This window comes from Vanacampus margaritifer, chromosome 4, assembly GCF_051991255.1.
Source record: "Vanacampus margaritifer isolate UIUO_Vmar chromosome 4, RoL_Vmar_1.0, whole genome shotgun sequence".
In the NCBI taxonomy this organism is placed as follows: domain Eukaryota; kingdom Metazoa; phylum Chordata; class Actinopteri; order Syngnathiformes; family Syngnathidae; genus Vanacampus; species Vanacampus margaritifer.
The window spans coordinates 23,890,175-23,913,612 of record NC_135435.1 but is presented as its reverse complement, the minus strand read 5'-3'; the positions used below and the strand labels follow the sequence as shown (position 1 = coordinate 23,913,612).

General features: G+C 41.7%; 1 long non-coding RNA gene across 2 annotated transcripts in view; it reads right to left on the bottom strand.

Moving 5' to 3' along the window:
- Positions 1–10,265: 10,265 nt before the first annotated feature.
- Positions 10,266–23,438, bottom strand: part of LOC144051121 (uncharacterized) — a 35,859-nt gene continuing 22,686 nt past the window's right edge. Inside the window, exons 4-5 of one of the 2 annotated variants that reach the window (XR_013293998.1) lie at positions 11,568–11,771; positions 10,266–11,419 (exon numbers count right to left, since the gene is read on the bottom strand). This is a non-coding gene — a long non-coding RNA (uncharacterized LOC144051121). Of the gene's footprint in view, positions 11,772–23,438 lie in introns of both variants that reach the window. The other variant, XR_013293997.1, reaches the window with a different exon arrangement.

The following is a 23,438-nucleotide window of genomic DNA, read 5'->3' as shown; positions in this document are numbered from 1 at the left end:
AATAACAAAACTTCAATGACAACCTACACAGTGGAGAAATACAGTGTGCTTTTTCCCCCCGAATTGTTTGTAGTAAGTCCGCATTATTACTTGCTTTTAACTTTTAAATATTTTTGTTTCATTAAAAAAAAAATATATAATAATTCTTAGTATTTTACTAAATGATGGATACCTCAGACAGAACAAACAGCCATTCACACAATGGTGACTTTGAAGATATACAATTTGGAATGAACAGTATCTGAATTTGGTTTGTTTAGCTTCTGCTGTCCCTATTTAGGATGTCAATCTGTTTTTTGCATGCATTTATAAAATGTAGTTTTTAAGCCCCTATTGAAATGAGAAAATTTGCAATGTTTTCACGATAAATAATTATCAAAATAATTAGTGTAAAAATGTACACGGCTTGAAATAAGTGGTTTTGCGCCTTGACCCCTTGGGTTAGAACCCAGCAAAGCTTTTTGGTACCGAGCTTGCGTCAACCTACAACTAACTACCCGCGGCCACCTACCGCGGGCAGTTGTAGGTTGAGGCAAGCTCGGTTCCACTTACGTCGCACCAACAAACTTGCAAGGAGTTTTGGCTGGCTACTAGTGCGGCTAAACACGTTGCAGAGTCATTAATCACCGCCTCCATGGTGGCGAATGAGATTCTGACAAGTACCGTTCTCACGAAGTTATTACGAAGAAAGACAGAGAAGTTATGCTAATTGCTAAGATTGACATGTAATCTGAACTAAGTGTTTGGGAGATCGAGCACACTGTTCACAGATGTCTGGCTGGAACTGTGTTAAAGTGAAGTGTATTCAAATTTGAATAGCAAAGTAGCAGGCAAATTAATAAGTGGCTCTAGAGAGAAAACTCATACTAGTTAAACAGAACCGTAACTGGAAATTAATTACGATGAGCTACACCGTGAGTAAACCAGGAAGACTGGCCCCTAAGATTAAAAGTTTCTCAATAATCAATAATATCAATGCTTTTTTTGTTTTCACAAAAAGTCTTGAGTCTTCATTTTTGCTAACCGTAGATCATTTCTGAATAAATAAATAAATAAATAAATAAATATATATATATATATATATATATATAAATATATATATATATATATATATATATATAAATAAATATATATATATACATATATATATATATACATATATATATATATATATATATATATATATATATATATATATATATATACATATATATATAAACAAATGCAAAGGTCCATTCATACACTAATCTATGAGGCCTGACCCCACCGATAGCCAACATGCTGATAAAGGAGCGACGGACGTGGTGAAATAGAGCCCAATTAATAATGCATTTGTGTCCCACTGTCTGGCCCCAAGGACTGAAGTGCTGCAAAAATGGAGGTCACACGTCTTCCTCGAGCGACCGGCGATACCTCCGCCACACATCTCCCCCATTTGTATGAAAATATGTTCATGTAAATTATGTTGCGTAGAAATTGTGGTTTCATCCACACACACGATCACTGCGAAGGAGTGAGTCCACTCACTGTGAGTGTGACGGATGGTTGTGGAGGTGACCTCTCTTAAGAGCGGTCAGCGGCGAGGGCCCTCCTCTGACCTTTGGCCACTTAGACACATTAATCACCCGCCTCCCCCTCCTCGCTTTTATCAGCCTTGCTGAAAGCTACTGTCCAGCCTCCCCGCCTGAAAGCCCCACTCGTCCTCATCACCCCTCCGCTTGAACCATTCATAAGGCTCTCATCAAGCTCTTGGACCGCAGGTATCACTCCATCACTACACGTTTATCAGGGAGGCTGCTCTTATCAGCCGAGAAGGGCTCCAATATGGAAATGGGATCCCTGCCGCTGATAACGCCGGCGTGGATTATCCCAGGCTTTCCTCCATCAGATAGGCACTCAGGAATGGTTACAGGCCAGAACATTCCGCCCGCCTTTGCTTTGTAGGCACTGCTGATTGAGCATAAGTCAAAAAATAACAATAATAATGCATGATATTGGCATGTGTATGCATTTGTAAACATGTATTCAGCATCGTGGTGTGGATTCTCATGGGTTAATTAGGAAACCAGACAAAAAAAAAAAAAACATAGGTGTCAAACTCCAGACCTGGCCCACCACATAATTTTTGTGTGGCCCGCGAAAGCTAATCAAGCATGTCAACTTCCAAGATGCTTGCTAAAAATCTGAACCAAAATTTCAACTTCTCATGTTATAAATAATAATGCTGACATATTGCAAGCATTTTCTTGTAAAAAAACCCCGAAACTAGTTAGCCATCAATTTGTGTATATTTCTCATTTATACTATGAGGTACACTACAAGGTTTTGCAGTCAGATAATGTATATATTTTTAGCATCACACCTGTGAGGTGGGATGGATTATCTCGGCAAAGGAGAAGTGCTCACTATCACAGATTTAGACTGGTTTGTGAATAATATTTGAGAGAAATGGTGATATTGGATGCCCATATTAATAGATACAGACGCTCCCCAACTTACGAACGAGTTACGTTCCGAGCGATTGTTCGTAAAGGTGAATTTGTTCGTAAGTTGCTTCAGTGCTATATTTTGTATTATAATTTATGTTTAAAGAGAATACGTACAGTACTGTACTACGTATGTTAGAGAGAGAGAGCGAGAGACACACACAGTATGTACATGTACGTAATAAGATAAATAAAATGAAGTTTAACTTACTTTTGGAAGATGTACACGATGCTTAAGGATTTGATGGAGGAGGAGGAAGAGGAGGATTTTATATCATGAGAGGTTCTTCGTCGTCGCTGGAATGGGCTTCAAAAGTTACTTCCTCCTCCGTAACTTCAATGTAGGAAGAAGTTGAGGGTCGAGGAGAAGAAGATGAGGGTTGATGAGTATCTTCCTTGGAGGATTTACTAGAAACTGGCCGAAAGAAGCGATCTAACTACGATTGTACAGTTTTCTTCTTTTTTCATCATAAATGATGCGGTAGCACTGTATGGCATCATTCAATTGATTTGCAACCTTTGTGCAACGTTCAATATTTGGGTCTTGCTGCTCGAAGAGTGCGATGGCTTTATCTATGAGCGACAGGCGTTTCTTCTTCTTCCTCCTCCTCGACACGTTGCTGAGCCTCCAATGCTGGGTGAGCTCTCACAGCGCCAAGCGTCGGTATTAGCGGCGGAAAGAAGCACTACAGTACTCGGAAAAAAGGTGCGCAATAAAAAATCTAACTTACAGCATCTCTTTCCGAACATTTTTTGACATGCGCGCAGACATGTTCGTATATACCGTTGTTCGTAACTCGAATGTTCGTAAGTAGGGGAGCGTCTGTACACGTTTGCACACAACAAAAACATAAATTGCCAATGTTCCATAGAAATTCATTCAAACAGCATCTTTACAGTACAGTCACACACACCCATTCAGAATATATAAGTATACCATAACCAATTACACACACATACAAACCTACACACATACACCCTCTCTCCTCAGCGTGTGTTCAAACTAAAATAGGCCATTCCTAATTAGGACCTCACACAACCTGAGCTGTTTCTTCAAAGGCAGCCGCCTCTCGTGCTAATCTGAGGCATCGCTTCATTATGAATTCTTCAAAGTCTCAGCCGGCTGTCAAGCAGGCTTGTTGAGTGGGCTGTTATTAGTGGGCCTGGTACATGGTGCGCATTGTTCCCACACATAACCATACACACCAGGACCGGGGTGAACGTAATGCCCTGCGTTGAGTTGCTCGCCCTCAGGTGTTGACTCGGCACGTGCTTTACAAAGCAATATTGACGTGGTTGGTAGAGTTACTGGGTCTGCAGGTCTCTGCACACTGACACTAAACAGTATTTTACAACATACTAAAAGCTGAATATTCTCACAAAGTACTTGGCTAGCAGGTAATTAATTATATTGTATTTTAAGACAATCAGTTCTAGGATGTGTTGACCTTGGATTTGTTTTCTTATCTGAAATATTATGTATCTTAAATTGAGATTTTACCATTGATACAGTATCTGTCATGAAAGTTTAAAAATAAATTAACCGCTGTTACATAAGATGTCCACATTCTCCAGACCTTCCGTGCTTATTTGCGACATTAAATCACACATTCTTATGGTCAACACGACGTGCGCTATTCAATCTGACATGTTTCTTTATTTAGTGGTAGTAAAGTGTAACGTACTAACCTTTAACTTAAGATGACCATGCAGCTATTTGACATCGGCCATGTTCAGACAGCTTTGTATATGTGGGCGAGTACACGTAGACAGCTAAACAGATTTTAATTGCGCCTCTAAATAACTTTTTGTGGTGATACCAAAGTATGTGGGGAGAGTTTTGCAGCATGCATGCATGCTTCAAGACATACAATATAGTCACACAGATAGACATGAATATATCATACATCTGACACACTGTGACATTTTTAGCCACGCACACACCAATAAAGATGTTAACACGACAAGAATAAAGTCGTAACTCAATGAGGAAAAACATGATAAAATTACATGCCTTACCTTCGCTCAAATCGACGCCATCTCAGGCGCCTCTTAAATAAATTAACATTGCTTTTCTCCCCAGTATTTTCAACTTTTATTTTGCGATTATAGTAGAATTTGCATTTTAACAGACAGACTTGTACATATGGCTAACAATATATATATATATATATTGTTTATTCATAAACTGTGTCAATCACACCTTTTGCGTACGTAGCTTGCGTAGGCCTTTAGCGTAACACTATTTACCAGCGCAGCAGCGGCTTAGCTTCTTTCTACTGTAGCTAGCTCCTCGCGTGTGTATTCAAAATTAACCAATAATGGCAGAGAAGGATACAGGACCACCGAGCCGTAAAAGAAAGACTGTTTTGGAAGTTTGAAGTGCTCAGTTTCTGCTGAACAGGTAACTTCAGTTTCCTTTTTGAGTAAAAACGTTATGAAGAGTGTTAAACATGTAAAGTTGTATAATGACACCAGCATCAATGCAGCTCAACGGTTTGTTTATCGATGCTAACTTTTCCTACTTACGCAATGCCGTGTAGCTTATGTATGAACAGTGGAGTAGAGAAAAAAATAAATTGTTAATCTTTTTTAAAAATAAATTATTTATAGTGAACACAAAATATTATTCTCACGCAGGCGTTTCCTGTGTAAAAAGCAGCGAGGAGTTGTTTTGAGAAAATCACAAACAGCCGTTGGGCTACTCGTTCGCCGCAGAATCCTCTCTAATACTTTTAAGAACCACTATCTATATAGTTTTTTGGGGAATGGAAAATGCAGTCATTTTGTTGGACCTGAAGAAATCGAGCCGGAAGTGTGTGGTGCATTTAAGGACATAGGCCATATCTAGTTCTAGTTGAAGGCATAAAACTAGTTCAATACTATTTGTTAAGAGCAATTGCCGTGAGTTTTCTGCATATAAATTTGGGAGGCAGCTGCCTCCTAATATCGAGACACATTTGGCTGTAAAAGCTGCGACATCATAAAAAATGATGTGACTGTAAGCTCTGTAGTATAGACACCCTGCTCTGTGGACCTTGTGACTGACTGGCGACCAATTCAAGGTGTGTAGATCCAACGGTAAAAATGAAAAGGACAAGAAAATTGGATGGCTCAAACCACACTGTAGAGACTCAGCAGGAATACGAGGGTCCTGATATGCTTGTTAGCTAACCAGCTGGGAAAAGCCGTTTCCTTGATTGATAAGTTTGGCAGCGGTCACACCACTCGAACCCCTCGCACTTGAAGCGAAGGCCATATGCTGTACCGAGGCTTGCGATTGTTCTGACGTGGCATCTTAATCGGGCTCAAATCTGCGTTTAATCGGGACTCTCCAGTTACTCCACAGTTAATAAACAGTAGATTAGTGCAACCTTTGTTATGTTTAACACACATTCCCACTTGAGAGATTCCCTTGGGGGCCATTCATGAACTGAAGCTCACACTGTTGCCATACATAAAGGGGCAACTAGTTGCGTTGAGTCTTTGTATGACTTGTCTCTCACAATCATTTACCACAATAGTGACAAGGCAGAGTTTTCCCAAGCCACGAGCTAACAATTAGCCTAGCCTTTTCTATTTCTTCTTCTACAACTACTTTTTCCTCTTCCAGAAGTCTGGATGCTATGTCGCACCATTGTGTTTGTCACAAGGCAGTCTTGCAATGACAGACATCTGGTATGAGGGCGGAGACTCACAAATTTATGAGGTAATATCGTTATTTGTGTGCTGAGCTGAGTCGATATATACGATGTCGTACGCATGGCAGTTGTTTCCTTGTCATATAAGAAGACCAGATTTTAAAAATGAAAATGTTCAAAAATGACATATGCCTTACTCACAACCCAACTGCCTCTAGCTTCATGCCAGTATGACCCTTATCCTAATTAGGAAAATGATCTCCGTGACATGGTGCAAGATGCGGCGGTTAAAATTTGTGTTTGTCATGAATGACAATAGAAGAGATGTCACACTGAAAGGTTACTTGGGTTACTCCACCAAGTCTGTCTGTCACCTCCATGCCTTTGGGGAGCTCTAATCACTTCACCCTGTAATTACCGGCCCACAAAGGCGCCCGTTAAAGTTCCTGTAAAATAAGCCCGATGCCATTGAAATGACGAGACAGGCCCGTTCTTTTAATTAGAGCCATCCATCTTAACCTTGTCTTCCTGAGGTGAAGTCAAGGTAGCCTGGGTCAAGCGCTCAAAAAACGTCCTTCGCCCATTGTCTCCGCTCACCGCTGACTAGAGGACAATGCGGGTGCCGGCCCCCCGCTCGCGACGGCCAACCTTTTGTTGGCCTGTTTGGCTGGCTCCTGGTAGGATTTGCCTGTTGAATGGCTTTCTTCTCTCTTTTTTTTTCGTACAGTGACACAATACTTGCAAGTCACAATGGGAACCTAACACTGCACGCATCGCCGCTGCATGCTTCACATGCAGTGGACGACTATAAAAAATTAAGCTTGTACTGTATCGTTTAACAGCTGTTGTGGGTCTGACGTAACGCTTTTGGTCCTGAATGGACAACTTGAGGCTTGTGGGAACGGCGTTATGAACAATCTTTTTGAAATATTGGCTGTTGCTGAAAGAGGTATCTGGGATAACATGTTTTTCCAACTAATCCCTTGCTCGGCTTGATACCCTATTATGCACGCACTTGAAGCCAATCTCCACAGTTGGGATCAGATCAGGTAAATCCTGATCAGAGTTGTGTTTCCAATGTGGGCTGTGCATCAGTTACAAAAATAACATGACATCATAAAAAGCGTGTTCGGGTGTCCGTTGGTTGAATACCAGAGCTGGGCACTTCCGTCTCTCGTCGCTTCCCGTTGTTGACGATGCCCACATTTCGGCGAGCGCACAATGGCACGAAGCCTCGAATAAATACACGGACTGAGCACCGACTGAAGCATGTTAACGTCTGTTGATCAGGGTGGCTTCCTACAATGGCCACACGTTCACAGTCTGGTTGTAAGTATGTTAACTGTACAACATTTTTTGTTATCCTTGGGGTATGACACATTACATTTCACTGCATTACTTTATTTACAGCTATTATTCCAACGATAACAAGACCAGCTGAGCTGAACTGTACTGCCTGGTGTCTCCTGTGTTTCACCAAAGTGTGTTTAGTCAAGCACCATGCAGGGAGGAGGAGTTTGAGTTTGAAGATGCTGTTTACAACCTGCAACTCTTCTCCAAAAGGTGAGCGTGATGATCAAAAGAAGCATTTTTTTTTTTTTACCCCAGCGCCTTCCTGCTTTCCGCCCCGAGAGAGCGAGAACCGCCACGTCCCAGCAGAGTGAAACTAGGCGAAGTGCCATGCACTGATCAGCTCTCCTGAGAGGAACACTTTCCCTCATGTCTGCGTATGCAAACTCTTCATTGTTCCCTTTTTTCCTTGTTTATCCACACGTTCGTTTCACGACTCGCAACACTGATATGCGCTGTCACCTTTAGAAATAAACACAAACACGCACAGAGGCAAATGACTCCACAGTCCTTTGCATGGGACTCACTGTTTCCTTGTATTCGACTCACAGTGCACCACTTTCATCTGAGCCGAGGTGGCGTAGTCGTATATTATTCATGGCTCATGCGTGTCATATGGCAAGAAGTAATAAGACGGTGCTATCTTCCTCTCCATTCGCCTTGGTTCTAGTACATTTGTGTCAGTACCATGCACCCTTACATTTACACTGAAATGGATGGCCTAGAGCGGGAGTGCACAACAGGTGTTGTTTTCAAACAATGCTGTGTTGGTTGATGATGGACAATATTTTTTTTGGGGCAGTCAGAGAAACTTTTTTTCCCCACTTTATTTGTATCCGTGAAGTAGCGAACTGACTCTTGTTTTAAGTCTTTTGAAAACATTTCAACCCTGTAAAGCTACTGCTTCTGGTCTATAAATCACTGAATGTTTTTGGTGCTAAATATATTCAAGAAATGCTGATTAAATACAAACCCAGCAGGGCTCTGAGATCTGCAGACTTGGGTCAACTAGTGGAACCCAGAGTTCGAAGTAAACATGGTGAAGCTGCATTTAGCTGTTATGCTGCACCCAAATGGAATAAGCTGTCAACAGAAGTGAAGTCAGCCCCAAATGAAAATGCTTTTAAATCCATTTTTTCCCCCTTTAAGGTCTTTTGAACATTTTTAAGTCATGTTTTTTTTTCTTTTTACTTTCTTATGCTAAATGTTTTTAAAGTTTGTGTCTAAGGTAAATTTTGTAACCTACTTTTTTTCTCTTCTTTGCTTCTGAATGTACTGCTATGTTTGTTGATACTTATAGGTGCTGTCTTTCCTTGTGTAAAGCGCATTGAGTTGCCTTGTGTATGAAATGTGCTATACAAATAAACTTGCCTTTCTTTGCCTAAAGAATGTGAAAATTGGGGGATGCTACAAATTGACATTTATCATGCTAATTAGGTTAAAGTGGAAGGGTCCCTGACAAGTGGACCTATGGATCTGCGAACTCTAGGTTGCTATCTGCAAATAGTGAAATTATTTCGGTAAAGGTGTACAGTTTACATCATTATGACAAGATCATGTCAAAACAAGTAAACATTAAAAAGGCTACTTTACATGCAATTTGACCTCCTGCAATGCCCCCCCCCCCCCCAACTTTGTCATGGGTGGGATACGGGGGTCTTGAGAGGGTACTGGGAGGGGTTCAAGCCATGTGGCCGGTTCCAGCCAATCAAAACTCACACCGCGGTGTGTTATGTCTAGAGGCGACATGTGGTTAACCACCTGGCCCCACTGTTTGACCTGCTGATAAAGGGGGGAAAGAGAGAGTTGGGGAGCAAGGACAGCCTGTACAGCCATTTGCTCATCAATGGAGGGCAACACCGCCACTTAACACACCTTATTGATCGGCACAGCCTGCAGGGCCTCTGTCGTGTGTCCATTTCCAATCGATTATTTCAAGTCTATTCTTATTGACCGCTCGTCCCTTCCAGCCGCCTGGGCCGCTCCTACTGGGGAATCTTTTCTCCTCCTTCTAAACAGCCATTTGAAATTATAATCTGTGTGAGTAAATGTCATAATCGCCCCCGAGGCCCGCTGCAGATTGGCTGGAGAGCAGAGGTCTCTGAGGTCGATGACACTGGTCAATAGGCATCCATTTGTGCTACAACAAGTAAGCGGGTCAAATGAAAATGGCTGGGCTCAGGGCTTTGCACTATGTGGCTTTTTTTTTTTTTTTAAATAGGCAGTTAAAGCATATTACATTTACCAAACAAAAACAATGGCATACAGTAGATAAACAGATTGTTTCTTGATGAAGAAAGCCAGCCTGTGTGTGCGCGAATGAAGAGTGACACGCTGGCCGAATGCTCATCAATGCTTCATAGGTTAGATCATTATATCCAAAGTGACAGCGGTACACAAGCATGGGGGAGTGAGGCTTGCTTAGATAAAGATTGGCATAGTGCTATTGATTCAACACCCCTTGGGCTTCTTCTGTTACCATGGTTTTGATACGTGTGTGTGTGTTGGTGTGTGTGTGTGTGTGCGTGCGTGCGTCAATGATGTAACCGGTTTCATATTTTGCCAGAAAAAGAAAACAGTCACAACAATTTAAATTTCTTAATTTAATAACATGAATTAGATTTCAAATTAATTAGTAAATTAATAAAACATTATAAAAAAATACGACTTCTATTACTAGTACTACTACAACTACTATTAATAAGAATAATAAATAAATAAATCACACTACTACTGTTCCAATATATATTTTTATTTATTTTTTCACGAGTCCCCCCCCCCCACTTCCTCCCGAAAAAAATATTTTGTGTACCCTCACCCAAACTCACGCCACGACTAGAAATAGGATCATTTGTCTATAAAATTGCTGTAAGTACACGTCTGCAGAGGAGCTAATATTCCCACCACGTTATGACAATGACAGCACTATTGCCACCTACTGTAGTGTATGTGCAATTACGCTTTATTTTAGTATGGAAGAAGAAAAAAAACATTAACCTGTGGGCAACCCCCCTGACTAACATCTCACAGTGCCCCCTATTTGAAAAGGAATGAAAATAAAATATTAATATTAAGTAGAATTGTGATATTGTAATTTGAAAAATAAAATAAAAAGTTAAGTAATTAAGTTGAAAGAAGACATAAATGATCATTTGAAAAATAATGCACTACTTATTCTCAACAATCCTTCTCACTTAAGAATGTCAAAAAGATCTTCAGACGAAAAAATTTATATTTTGAGAATTGAAATTATTGTCCCCAGTATATAGGGAAAACAATCATATAAAACATACATGAATAAGTGTACATGCACTGAGCCAATGGCATGCAGATAACCACCTGTGTGCCTATAACCACTACCCTGGAAAAGAAAAACTGGCAAAGTTCCTGTTGGTCTGGCCAACTCTTCAGCTGTCCATCTCAAGTGTGTTGAAATAGGAGCAGGCCTCAAACGTCGTTTGATCTTTTACTGGCAGGGTCAGGCTTGATATGATACATAAATGAGGGAGGAACACATTTTCATTTTGTCAACCTGTTTTGTTTTCGGAAAGAAAGCCTAGAGCCTCGGGTGCAATGTGACGGGTGGTGGGGGGACTGTTTTGTGTTGCCACACGGCCCGAATGACCAAACACGTTTGGAAGTCGCCGCCAACAAGTGCAAACTTTGTTGCTGGCTGTTGCAAAATAAACAACTTGTACTTGGGGATGTTGTGCCGGCAGGCATCAATGGAGGACAAGGCAGATCCCTTGAAAGTATGTTGACGATTCTACCACTGGATATACATCATTCATTGAATCCATTCTTTATTCATCCATCATATTCTGGTGTGGTTTGGTGCTGCCACAAGGAAGGACATACAGTAATCTGACTGCAAGGGACAGTTAAGACTGCCAAGAAGATTGGCGGTACCCCCACTCTTGAGGACTTTCTTGTTTTTTCTTGCTGAAAAGCAAAGACAAGGGTCACCATTTCTTATAGCTCCTTCCCTCAGGTAGACATTATCCATCAATGTATACTAAAACCATTTCCTCTTACTGTAATAGATAATGTATACTGTAAATGGTCACTGATGGTGTAGTGGTTCACTCGCCTGACAACGTGGATGCCCTTCCCACTCAGTGACTGAATGTAGCGTATGACTGGTTGTCTGTCGCTGTCTGCCGGAACCATCGTAAACTGAGAGCCCCCTGCAGTGGGTGATGAAAGCTGTACCATGTGTTGGCCCGCAGTAAAGGTGGCTGAAGTGAGCAATGGCTCATTTGTACAAGACGGCTCAAAAAGCAATCCAGCGAGGCTAGAAAAAGAAGTGTGATACAATAAGACATAAGGGAACTGTATTAAATGGTGAAAAAAATGCCTACTTTTTTGTATGTGTATAAGATAGAAGACTTGTTAAAAAAAAGCCCGCACACGTCTCGCCATAAAAAAAATCTAGTCAACGTCACGTTATCAAACATGAAAAGAAAAATGGGTGTCAAAGAAACCATTCCTTCATCTTTGACAAAAGCCACACTGCCTCACATGCATGTGTTTGGAATGTGGGATAAAACCTACGCAAGCATGGGGAGAACATACAAACTTCGCACAGGAAGACCGGAGCTGAGATTTGAACCCAGAAACTATTCGACTGCAAGGCTGACGTGCTAATCACTTGTTCTCTGCATCACTTTTCAGTTCTGTGGGGTTGGGTTTTTGTTTGATTTTGGGTGTTCATTTTCTTTATTGTCTGAGTGTTCAGTGTTTTGTTGTTCCCTTTTCCTGTGTGTCAACCTATCAGTGCCTTCAGCCGTTTGTTTCTCCCCCAGGTGTTTCTTGTCAAGTAATTAGCAGAAGTGTATTTAATTTGTAGGGTTTGTTCAGTCAGTGTCACAGCCAAGTCGTCTTCGTCACAGCCAAGTCGAATTCATCACAGCCAAGTCGTCTTCGTCACAGCCAAGTCGAATTCATCCCAGCCACGTCGTCTTCGTAACAGCCAAGTCATCTTCGTCACAGCCACGTCGTCTTTGTCACAGCCACAGCCAAGCCATCGTCAAAGCCACAGCCAAGCCAAAACGCCAGCCAAGTCGTAGCCACTCCAAAGCAAGTCAAGGCAAATCAGGTCCAGTCACGTCACGCTCGTACCAGAAATTGCGACCAGTCTAGTCACGTCCTGTCCAGTCATGGTGACCAGTCTAGTTACGTCCTGCATTTGGGTCTGCCATTTCTCAAAGAGGGACTCACGTCCCTCATGACACTAATAATTCGAGGGGTTATGGTGGCAGCAGTTTTTCAGATTAATTGGATTTCCTATTGGGAAATGTCTTAGGAAATCCAAATGACAGTAAAAACTCACTTTGAAAAAAAATTCTCTCAACAAGAAAAACAAGCTAAGGGAGTTTAGCGTTTGGATCACACTGACATAAATGTGCCTTTTCTTGCCGATAAATGAAGCACTTTTATGATATTTAAAAAGCAATGTTACCACCTGCCACTTTCATGCGCGCGAGGAGTGTACAATTTTTGTCTCCGCTGCTGGCTGTGGCGCGCTTGCAGAGAGATGAAGAACGAGCATCCTCCACCTGTGCGATAGAACAATAAAGTGCCAACAGTAAACACTTGGCTGAAAAGGGGGAGCAGCCTGTTTACAGCTCAGATTTCCAGAACCGGCGCTTAAGGTGCACAAAGGTAGCAAAAACACGATCATTACGGGGGCGCATTTGTCCTCAATCGCTGTTCAGAACATCTTTTTTCTCAGTACCCGACATCACCCACGCATTGTTCCGTGAGGGAAAACCCCGGGAAATTGGGTGCCGTATCCATCGCTCAAGTCTCCTTGGTTCGATATTACACCCACACTCCACACAGTTTTTGATCTGAACCTGACAGTTGCCTCAGAAGCGGCGTGCAGCGTATCACAGGGTGGAAAATGAGCGTGCTGAATTCAGCAAGATGTGAAAGGTGAAGTGGGTTAGATAAGGGGGGAGACAACTACCTAACCACCACCTTCCAAAACACCCAAACATATAGTGAAAACAAATACATAAATAAATAAATCAACAAAAGGAGTTGCGCCTGAGCAAGGGGGAAAACATTGCCAAAAAATTGCAGCAGGGAGATTTTAAATTGCGGCGGTATGAATAATTTAGCTACCTGAGACACTGTGTTTTTGTTCACCATAAGGTTTGATGCGACTGGCAGCGGGAGTCAAGATTAGAAAGACCTTTTTATTATTGATGCAAAGGCGCGCACCTCACATCTGCTGTTAACGACACAAACCCCCCAAACGGCACACAGGCATTCATCCTGCAAAATGACTATGACACACTTGTGTGCATTGATTGTACACATGCCAATCACGTCATTAAGATCCAATGGATTTTTACAAAAACATTTTGATTGGTAGTGAGGTATATTTTCCACAATCTCTCCATGGCATATGTAACAAGGACCTTCTTGAAAAAAAAAATCCTTGTTATTTTGAAGCCAAATACATTTTGAGGGCTTTCCCATACTCAAACACTTATCAGATTTGGCAGGCGAGCCGAACGTGGTGGCTTGATAGTTTGTTGACAGAGGTGAGTCCCAAAATTGGCTTGGTTTGGATCATCAGAGACATTTAAAAAGTCATCCCCAGAAGACCATTTCACTGAGCAACATTAAATTTGGCGTCAATCAAGAATGGTCCCAAAATGATGTCTCAATAAGACATTCCCGAAAAGTCAAAGAAAGACTACCATTATTGTCTGAACTCACCACTTTAGAGCCATTTATGCAGTTCCAGGGGTCCTTCAAAAACAAACTTAGATTTTGCCTTCATTGCAACCAAATTTGCTTTTGAGCAAAGCAAATTTGCAGGCGCCTTCTTTGTGGTGAACATTTTCGGTTGGTGGGGTGCTTGACTCACAATTAATTGTCTTGGTAGTGCCCTGAAATATTTTCAAATTCACTTTACATGAAATTTGGTAAGCATATCTCTCATGAGTGGATAAAAAAAGTCTCTAAAATACATTTTGGTTTACAAATGTATACCATCTAAAGTCAACAGATAAAAACGGCAGGCATTTTGCGTGCTTTAAATCTGAAACTAGAATGACTAATAAATGTGATGGGTGTTTTGTAATGTTTTAGGCTAATGTGTTTTATTGGCTTTGCAATCGTGTTACAGTGGAACTTGATAGAATTGAATGGAAAATTCTAAGCTATACGCCACATATAGCTTTGTATTAGATTGTATGATCATATGCAGGTGTACCTATTCTAGTGGCAATCTTATACTCCCATTGTCCATCCAATTTCCCCAAAATTTGTCTTTAGTGTTGAATAAATTGTTAAACATGCAGTGTTCAAGGTCTATTTCACTGTCTGGGCAAGCTAGTCGCTAAAAGGCGAAAACATTAAAAAAAAAATTGGCAATCACTCTGGTTGACTGCTTTGACATTGAGCCTTTAGGACAATTTTAACCAAAGGCACAGCCAGGTAGGTGAAGAAACGAAAGGCATATAAGCTCTCTTGTTGCCTTGACTGGACTCGCAGCACAGCACAGTTATTCAGAGTCCATTTTTATGCCTCACTAATGCCATGTCAGTACCAATGCTCACGGTTAGCATCACTCCTCCCCACCTTCATCAGTAACTTGGCCGAGCACAAATGACCCTTACCAGTGCACCTGGGGCTGGCGTGAACTTAATCACGACAGCAAATTGAAACCACTTGCTCTGCACTATTTTTACAGGAGTAAAGCATATGCCCTTAGTCTATACTGACTGACCTCTGCTTTTGAAAGGATTCAAGTCCTGAAAAGAAAATGTTGCTTTGCTCATGCCATATTAGGCCAGAATTCCTGCTATACCCCCGCTTGCTACATGACTGCTGTAACCTTCTTGTTGTTGACATTTAGAGGACACGGTAAAAAAGAAGAAGTGTCCTCAGTGTGTGTATGTTTTTTCTTATTATTATTGGGAAGATTCACCTCTTTTTTAAGGCCGTCCTGTGCTCTGCAGTAAAAGCGTGTGACCCCGATTATTGATTTCCAGTTGACGAGTCAACAACAGTTAGAAAAAAAAAGTACTTTTTTTTTTTTTTTAATGAGATACAATTTATTTGAGGCTAAGTTAGGGTGGGGTTAGGTGGATGGTACGTCAATTCATGTGGAGGCACCTTTTGTTGCACAATCACTTTGCTTTTGAATTAATCATAAATTGCCACTGAGTAACATAGAAGATTAAATTAACTGGGGGTTTTCTCTTTTCTTGTTGATATTTATTGATGAGCTAAAAGTGTGTGAGTGCCTGACAGATACAGGCTACACAAATCTTCTGTAAACTTCAAGGTTGCGCGCATCATGACATCACAAATATGCAACACTACCATAGGAGAGGGGAGGAGTTGGGCACAACTTGAGCCACAACCGTAGCAGATGGACCGACGCGGCAAGTCTATCATTATCGGCGGATTTCTTTATTAACTGGTTCATCTGTATGACGTCAAATTGGTCGATAATTTCCAATAATTATCGGCCACCCTTAATATATAAATGGGCAATGTATGCAAAAAACAAAGTTCTATTTGCTGCAGTATCCTTATCTTTATGTCACTGGCATTCTAGCACTCATTCAATACTTGCGTACTTATGCGAACATGCCTGGCATCCTCATGGCATCTCCCTTCTGTATCTGCCACATGGTTATTGATAGCAGTCCACACAACGTACAGTGGCACCATTGTTCTTGCATTTCAAGTTCTTGGGCAGTAGTTGCCGGTCAGACCCAACGCAAACTGAGCTTTTCTGTCGACATATTTCCAATGTTACAATGTAGGATTGTTGCTTCCAGCTTCCAATAGCTGCTGGGACCAAGCAAAAAGGTTCAATAGCATTTAGCATTAGCCAAACAAATAACACAACCAGATTGATTTGTTATCAATTTTTCCTGGTGAGAATTTATTGTATATTTGTTTTCAGCAAAATTGTAGTGTAGTTTTAATTTGGAAAATCTGGTCACCCTATAAGGGTGTGTATGTCTATTAAGGTAACCACTGATCTGAACATGGTGAAAGTACAAAAAAGGAAAAACATATTTCTTGGTTGTTGTCAAGTAATCCTACAATGAGTCATCCTCAAGGAGCACAAGCGGTGAAAGACAACTGTCAAAACTCCAAACAAAAGAGCCGAAGCAAGTCGACAAGGACCAGGCTAACTGTTGGCACGTTTACCTGTTTTTGCGCTTTTGTTCTCAATCCCAGTGCTCAGAGGCAGGATGTCAGAGGGTATTGGAGGACTTGCGCGTGGGCTCACCGTGATCTGCTTTCACTCAGGCTTTGTCACATCATCGTGTTGTTGCAAAAAAGACATACATGTTCGCACAAACACGCTTCCAGGGGCTACTCCTTCTCAAGTGTTGGAATTCCAGAGCACACAGGGGCTCCCTTATAAAAATCCCCAATGAAATCCCCGGTGCTCGTTCCCGCCCCCCTTCTTAATCGTAAACAGGCTCGCACGTAGCACGGCCACCGCACCCTTAATAGCTCTTCAAATAATACGTAGGTTTTTGTCTTGATTTACGAAGGCCATAAAAGTCTTCAAAGTGCGGTGTAATCTTTCATTAGGGATCTCGAGGATGGTGTCAGCCATATCTGTTCTTCATTATGTGATCGCTCTGTGTTTTACCTTTTTGTTTTATGGTAACAGAGATCATAAAAACAGCCTTGTTAAAGAAACACCCTCTCGACATTTGGATTATCTTGTTAACACACACTTACAATACGGTAGTATTTTGCTGAGTGTGTACACAATAGGTAAAATATTATGGAAGGTATTAAAAAAGGTTACTACAGGTTAAGCATATTCAAATACTTGATGACGGAATTGAAATAATGTATTGGTAATGACAGTGATATCCTTTGGTCAGTTCCTCAAAAGGATCTAGGTTGGGTGTGTTCAGGCTCCAGCCCATGACACTGACCACCGCCTGTCTATGTAACATGGACAGGGGGTTGGGGGGATCCCAGCCAAGGTATTTGACCCACACAACCTTTGAGCCCTAGATGATTGAAGTGGCGGCTTTCCCTGCTCTGGTGCTCCGGCCTCGAGACAAGGTGACGAGTCCTTTAGGAGCTCTCTGGTTGCACCGTTTTTGAGGCAGGGTAGAAAAGCGCAAAAGAACGGAGAAAGGTGAGGGGGGAGGACAGGCGCCGGTCTTTGTTGGATGCGTCGTTGTAATGCGTCTGTTGAAGCTTAAGCCTTAAGACATTCCGGCCAAGCCAGGAGGAAGGCTACGCTGTGATGTGACCTTGAGTGGTCTTTATGGGTGTCACTGTGATTGCTTTGCTGGGGGGCAACTTCTGGCTCAGGTAACCTGGATGAGTCATTTACTGTAGCTCCTCTTCGGTAGCAAATAATGATGCTAGGTATACAATAATGTGAAGGGACACATATAAGGTTGCAAAATTGCATTTATAACAGTCCAAGGTATCTTTATAACATGTCTGTGATGTATTTTCTTCAAAATACCTCAAGGATCAACAATTACACTTTCCATCTTAGTGCTAGTCATCATTGAAACGCGCCTGTTTTGAGGGGGCGGTGCTGTATCATGCAAATGAGCCACTTGGGTTTGGAATGGGCTTTATTACCATGCCGACAGTGGGCGGAGTTAGGGTAAAGCGACTTTTTCAGCTCAGAGTGTTATCCGAGAACATCTCTATTTTCATTTGTGGAGTCAGTACATCATCATGCGGAAAAGTTTTAAGAAGAAAAATTTACAATAAATTCAAGTCACAGATCACATTTTCAATATATACATTTTTCCACAAATCAAGTTCCAGAAGGGTCCTGAGGTTCCTATTTTTTTCCACAAGAAAAAGTGGCTTTTTTGTCAAATTCCTCACTAATGCTATTTACCCCTTTTAGCACCGATACATCAATTGTCATGTTACACTTCAACTAAGCCAATAATCTCTTTTAGTTTTCACCTTGTGCATGCCTCAAGGTCAAACGACTTTTCTCTCTTTAGTGGTCTCAAATGTTGCTTTGCTGCTCCTGGGGTCATGCCTACTAATCCCCAGTTACTCAAGTCCTGCTGGATTTCTCCCAAGGGCGGCAGAAACCAGATCCCCAAACCCCCTGAAGCTGGCCTAAGATGTCCGCAGAGATAAGCATCCTGAGCCCACTCCCAGTCAGGGGGTCTTAGGCAAGAATTCAGAGACACATCATCACAAATCCATTAAGGCTGGCCCACTAGTTTAACAACAAACCCCAGCTGCAGCCACTATACCTTTTAAACCTTGCGTGCAGTCCCAGGAACTTGGCTGGAGCAGGTACTGGACCAGACCGCTTGACACCTCTACAATTTTGAATCAATGCAGAGTAGGGGTGGGAATCAGCCAATTTAAACAACTCACAAGAGTATATTATTCCTATACTCTTCCAACAATAACATGGCAAAGCATGAAGAAGAAGGAAAAATATTAGACAGTAAAATTTCAATAACAATAGATTGATGGAACACTGATGTTGCAAATTAACGATTTTTTTGGGAGCAAGAAAAAAACTGATACGGTATGGTTGTTTGTCTAAAGCGCTTTCTACTTGGCTGGCGACAAGTCCAGGGAATATCTTGCTTCACACCTTAAGTCACTTGGGATAGGCTCCAGCACACACATGACACTATTAAGAATTAGAGGACCACAACTCTTAAGAGAAAACTTATCACATGTGGGGAGCTAAAGATCTAACTTAGTGACAGTCACAGCACACTAGATGTATGACTGCATGTTTTTCTTTACAGAATATGTGGCTGTTTTTTTTTATTTATCCAAAGCTGCAATTGCACATCAAATTCAGCTTGTGTGGTAGAGGCCACTTTGAGTGATGCTGCAAATAAAATTGTCTGTTTGAGGCCGCGCTGCATCGTGCCTGTGGCCTTGGCAAGTGCGCGTCGCCTGCATGGGAGGCATTCAGCGGTTGGGCGACAAAATATAGAGAGCAGCAGCCGACTACTGTGTCGTTTGCGGTGCAGTGTTGCGCTCGCAGCGCCGAAGGACAACACTTGTGTACATCAACCATAAGTGGGAGACTGCGCTTCATTCTTTTCCCACAATTTGGGCTTCTGTGCTGTGTTTTGTCTCAAGTGCATTGTGTTTGTGTGTATTTGTCTAGAGTGTGTCAAGGCTGCCATAGCCTTCAATTAGCACAGCGTTTAGTGGCCATCTTTGAAACCATGATTGTGAAACAAACAAATCAATCCTGAGGATTTCCCAACCATTTGGGTGAGGGCTTTACTATGTGGACCATAAAATTGTATTCTGGGTAGCTCATTTAAAGTTTTTATTTACTGTCGCTATAAACTAAATGTTATGTTTGGTTATATGTGATAGTTTATCAGATGTACATTTTAAGATTTTTACCCACTACCAGAAATCTAAAAGTGCAAAAACTCTCTTTATGGGCTTCTTGTTGCATTCTTTCAGGGACCCTCAAGTTCACGACATAATTCTATTCCAGCAACAGCAAGTTGGAATGCTCTGTAGTCTATCACCCACCTATTGATGGTGGTTGTTCTTTACCTGATGAAGCACAATCACAGTTTAACCATTTTGGCTGAAATTGCTATTTGGTCACTTCATTGCAGGATATTAAGTAAACCCATTAAGGCCTAAATCGCCTGGCAAAACATGCCTCTAAAATCTACAGGTGACTTAAGAATCACCCCCGAAAACCTGAAGTTTCGTTGGAAATTCAACAATAGTGTCAATAATTGAAATCTCAGCTGTTTTTAAAACCTTCAATATATTTTTTTAAAAATTCAGCAAACAACTGTGTCACATCTGTTGTATACTTACATAACCTCGGGGATCGAGTGGCATAGATATTTTTTAAATAAATATTTCCTATTGCTAGCATAGGTTAGTAAGAGTCTATCTGTTCTGATTGAGTACAGAATCTGATTCCATGTCGCAGAACTGGCACTACATCATAAACAGAGGATCCCCTGACATTAGTGTCTAGTGCAGCCCTTTGAGTTGATTATCTACAAAAGGTTACCAATATTTTACCGACTCTAAAGAGCATGTGGTTCACTCTAGCTGTCAGGATTACATGACAAAATTTGGATGTTTTCCCTCAAAATATCCCCCCCAAAATGTTGGGACAAATCGTAGCAATGTGCTGGCTTCACTTGTTTGAGGAAAACTCCTGCACACATCATGTTCTAATTTACCAAATAAGGAGCGGAGCCAATCGGGGAGAGAAAAAAAATCAATCGCACCGGATCAGTAACCCCTCTGCCCTCATAGTGTGACGGTGAACCCATATGGACACTGCAGGGTGTTGAGGCCACACGTGTCATCAGTTGTGTTTCTGGGGTTATCCATAGACAACTGAAGTAAATTGGAGTTAAAAATAAAAAAAAAAAAGAGATAGAGGACTATGAAGAAATGTAGCTGGGTGGAATAAATAAGTCACATAGTGTACCGACCCAGACACTCAACATAGTGGAGAGACAACATGTCAGAGTCTAATGTAAATAATGCAAATAAAAAAAAAAAAGTGAGACTCAGCTGCGAAATAAGGTTAAAGATAACATGGAAAGTTAATAATAAAAAATAAAATAAAAAGTTAATTAAAGGATGTCACACATGTACAGTGCATGTACAGTCTGGATGTTCAATATGGTCTGCATTACACAGTCCAGGTGATTCCCGGCCTCGGAACATGATCTCCTCCAGGCCACAGCCCTCGTCTCGTTAAAGCGGCGCAAAGCCGGTGTGGATCGAGTTTAAAAGTAATAAAAAAAAGGAGTGGACCTGGCGGCTAGGTGCGATCGGATTCCCGCGAGCGACGTTCCTTTTCATGTGCACGCGGCATTCAACCAAGCGTTTAATTCAACAAATCCACCGTTGTGATCCAGTCCAAATGGAGCTGGGGGGGTTACTTCAATTTGTACCAAAGCATCTCCGCGTGATCAAAGCGTGGCCGCCCATCCCCAACATGCTGCTTAAATTAACACTAACACCACAGTCCTGTATTTGGAATGGATTACCAGCGGTGGAATTCCTTCACACACATATGGTTTCAATAGGGCCGCCATGCCAGCTTCACATCTTTAATGGGCTGACAGGCAACTTTGGTGCAAACTCTCTCGACTCCCCCAAAGTTTTTTTTTTTTCCCAGGCTGTCACACACACATACACCCCAGAAATAAATAATAAAAAAAAGTAGATTTTTTTTCCCCTCCTCTCCTTACTCCACTGTGAATTACAGAGATTCTGGCTGAATGTTCTCAGCATGCTGCACACATTAGCTCTCCGGGAGGATGTCACTTCACTGCACCGCGTGTGTGTGCGCGTTACCCAGGAAGTAGGCAGCTAACCAAACTTACTGAGTTACTCTCGTCTTCTTCTCGTCTCCATTCTGCCCGTAGAGTTTCCATTCTCACCCTCGTTCTTTCTCATTCTTCTTGAGTATGTCTCGTCATATTAATCCCTCACTTTACTGTCTCATTCTACTTCCTTCCATTCTGCTATTCTGATTTCAACTTCTCTTCCTTACTTTCTCTCATCCTCAATTTTTCCTTAATTCTCTTCGATGTCCTCCTTGCCTCTTAATCTCTCATCTTTCTTACCGTATACTTCCTTCCTTTCCTTATCACTCACTCTAAATAGAGTCAAATATACTCTACAGAATTTACCGTGTACTGTATGCAGGTAAGTGATCACTGTATCATTATACACCACTGTCAATAAAATTGTATTTCTCACTAGGAATAGCTAATATGAGTTTGTGGTTGGTGCAAAACAAAAACAAAAAATAATTCTATAAGCGTAAATTTGTATTTGTTAACTATAGCATTACTTATCTTATGTACACACGTAGCAATTTATTGAATCAAGACAAAATGCTTTTTCAAAATACATGAAAAAATATATACTAGCATATTAGTACAAGGACCATAAAACGGTGTATCAAGGATAAATGTTCAAACGGCTTTGCATACTCCCCTTTCATCATTCTTCAGCTTTGCTTGAAGCCAAGCCAAGTTATTGTCACTTCAACTCACTACTTGTGTTCTTGTTACACGAGCGCATATGGTCCTACACGGAGTGCCAGCGAACCAGAATCTTTTTTTCTCCGCCTGCTTACTCTCCATGTGCGGGGCATGTGGAGGCCATGGGTGTGGTTGTTCTCGTGTGCTTGTTGTTCAAAAACGTCCCTCTCGTGTCAGCGTTACGAGCAGACAGGCTGCACATGGCGGTGTGCGCCCCTCTTGTCACCAAAGTTGGAGATACTGCGCCCCCCTACTCCACTTGTTTGGCTGAGCGTTTGTCACAGGCATTAAAGATATAAACGGAACATCACACCCAGGCGCAGATCCTTCACTTTCACTTAGGGCTCTCGGGGGAGAGTTCACAATGTGACATTTTTTACTCAGTGTCTGCACTTTTTATTGCAACAGGCATGAAGCAAATCAGAACAGTGGAGGCGGCGGGGGGTCGGTCGTTGGGTGACTTTTTGCGTCTCTCCGGGAGCACGTTCAAACTCTCGCAGCTCTATTTCTGTTCTTGTGCAATTAGACGGCTCCCCGAAGACACGGCGATACATGAATACATTCCTGTCAGCGTGTCACACCGGGAGTGCCATATCGTTTTGTGCCAGCTCCAGGTATGTGTGTGTGCGTTCGTTTTTGTTTGCATTTGAGGACTTGCTTAATGTGTGGCATTATATCACTTTTATTCCGTCATATACTATATTGACACATTTTAAAGCATGCCTCAGGGTAGGTAGATGTCAGGTGAGGTGGCGTGCACTACTGTTAGGTGAGAGTGATTTATGCCTGCACTTAAAGTACACTTAAAAGTTTGCGCTGTAAACGAGTCTTGTTGGAGAGGTCAGACAAACAAAGAGCTTAAATAAACTTAAAGAGTGGAACCTCTGAGGTCTAACAATCTATTTTTGAACATCTGAGTTGTTCGGTTTTGAACATTTTCC